Genomic DNA, 2604 nt, shown 5'->3' on the forward strand with positions numbered 1-2604 from the left:
GAGAGAGTGGGGAGCCAACAAACTCATAGACAAAGGGAAAAACAAGAGATCTAAAATTGGTGGTGAGGAGGGTGTATAATCCCGAGTAGGGTTTTATGAAGAGCAATGTATCCAAGAGGAAATACTGAGAGCCAAATGGAAGGTGAGTATGATAGTGGGATAGAAGGAAGGTGAAAGGAAATAGAGGGAAGAAATAGGAGTCAAAAGCTATTTATAGAGGTATAGCTATGGGTCTATAGATATGTAAATATATTAATTTATAATGAAAGGGATAGAAGCCAATGAACATATATTTATATGAAAAGGTGTAAGATAGCAGATGGAATTTGGGCCTCGCTCACGGCCTCCCTTAACCCAAGAACACTTTGTTCTGATTACCTGGCTCTCTTTGATACTCACCTTCCCGACACAATTGCTGAAGACAAAATGGGTGCATAAGCAAATGTGGTGAAGAGAGCGGATGGTACCCAGCTATCAAAACATATAACGTCTGGAGTCTTAAAGGCTTCAAGTCAAACAAGCAGTCATCTAGCAGGGAAGCAAATGAGCCCACATGGAAGAAACACACCAGCCTGTGTGATCATGAGGTGTTGATGGGATCAGCCATCAGGTCTCAAAAGATCCAAAACAAACAATTATATTGATTTGAGAGAGGGGGGTTGGAGTGGAACCCAAATCCCATCTGTAGATAATTGGATACCACCCACACCCTGAGAAGTAGTATAAGGAAGGGATGATTCAACCCAGGTGCAGTATAGCACCGACAAATCACACATCATTCATCTAGTTCTTCAATACTCGCTCCCTACCCACAAGGCCGTAACCCAGTTCTACCTTACAAATCTGGATAGACCAGAGAATACATATTGGTACAGCTAAGAGCGCTCGACACATGGACTTCAGGAAAGATAAACCCCTCAGGAACAATAATGAGAGTAGTGATGTAATGAGGCTAGGTGGATGATCAGGTAGGGGGAAGGGTAAAAAACGGGGGACCTATCATATGGCTGGATATATAGCCGCCCCACCTCCAAAGGGGATGATAACAGAAATGTGGGTGAAGGGAGACAACGGACAGTGTAAGATACAAATTAACAATAACAAAATATAATTGAGCATACTCTGGTTTCTCTTCAGATCGTATAAATCTTTTGCCTTTTACTAAAGATTTCCATGGAGAGGAACAATTCTGAGTCATAAACTAATTTTTTGAGGCCATGCACTTGCAAGGCTTACTAAAAAAATTGTATGTATATATATACATATACATATATATATATACTTGATCAAAGGATATATATATATAATTGATCAAAGGAGATATATATATTTGATCAAAGAGGGAGAGAGGGGGAAAAAGAGGGTTTTATAAGAAGAGCTTTAGTAGAAAAATGTTTTGGAAACCATGGCAACATATGCACAAATATGCTTGATACAATTGATGTATGGAATGTTAGAAGAGCTGTAAGAACTCTTCTGACATTCCATACATCAACTGTTCTTACAGTTAGAAGGGCTGTAAGAACAATAAAATAATTTATAAAAAATAAATAAATAAGGAAACTTCGCCAGAAGTGCCTTGACAGCTTAGTTATGTAGACTTGGAAGTTAGGAGAATAATTTTTAGAATCAGAATGCATTAGTTTTCAATCTCATACACGCTATTTATAAGTTATGTAAGCACATGCAAGATACTTAACTGCTCTGAAATTCATTTCATTAATGTATACAATGAGGATTAAAAGTTTGTAACATTTTTGGCAGTATTCAACAAAATTATGTATTGCAAATACAATAACAAAAATTATTTTTTAATTTTAAAAAATGATTTTATCAGGAGAGCAAAATGAGAGCCCATAGATTGGGGGAAAACATCTGTCATTGAATAAATTGCTGAATTTTATCAGTGCAATTGCCTTATACCCTAGAGGAAGATTGACAATGATTTTCTCTTTTGTTTCTTTGCTTTTTTGTTTCTTTCTGCTCTTTGTGTGTTTTTGTTGTTATTGTTTGTTTGGGGTTTTGGTTTTATCATAACATGACCGCAAAAGTAAATCAGAGTTATTAAACCCATGGGCTAGCTGACAGACATCCTCAAACTATGGCCCGTGGGCCACATGCAGCCCGCCCAGGACATTTATCCAGCCCACCGGGTGTTTTTGCCCCATTTGTTTTACTTCAAAATAAGATATGTGCAGTGTGCATAGGAATTTGTTCATAGTTGTTTTTGTTTGTTTTTTTTTAAACTATAGTCCAGCTCTCCAACGGGTCTGAGGGACCTTGAACTGGCCCTCTGTTTAAAACGTTTGAGGACCCCTGGGCTAGCATATGGATTTTGGGCTCCTACTTAGTTCTTGCCCCAATCCAAGAATAGTTAGTTCTTAAAACATGGCCCTGCTCGATTCTCGCTTTCATGAAGAAATCACTGAATACTTCATGAAGACCACCCCCCAGGCTTTCTTGGGTCACCCCCGGACTCCACTAGCTTCACCTCACATTGGACACCTGCAAACACAGAGGCACCGTGATTAGATGGCACACATACAAACAAATGCACTCACAATTATACACACAGCAGCAGGGTGTACAACAATTACCATGTAA

At 38.6% G+C, this 2604-nt stretch overlaps 1 non-coding gene across 1 annotated transcript; it reads left to right on the forward strand.

The window, feature by feature from the left end:
- The first annotated feature begins 1117 nt into the window (after positions 1-1117).
- LOC142428274 (U5 spliceosomal RNA) lies at positions 1118-1233 on the forward strand. The gene has a single exon (XR_012780200.1). It is a non-coding gene; the product is annotated as a U5 spliceosomal RNA (small nuclear RNA).
- Positions 1234-2604: the final 1371 nt, after the last annotated feature.

This window comes from Tenrec ecaudatus, chromosome 15, assembly GCF_050624435.1.
Source record: "Tenrec ecaudatus isolate mTenEca1 chromosome 15, mTenEca1.hap1, whole genome shotgun sequence".
NCBI lineage: Eukaryota > Metazoa > Chordata > Mammalia > Afrosoricida > Tenrecidae > Tenrec > Tenrec ecaudatus.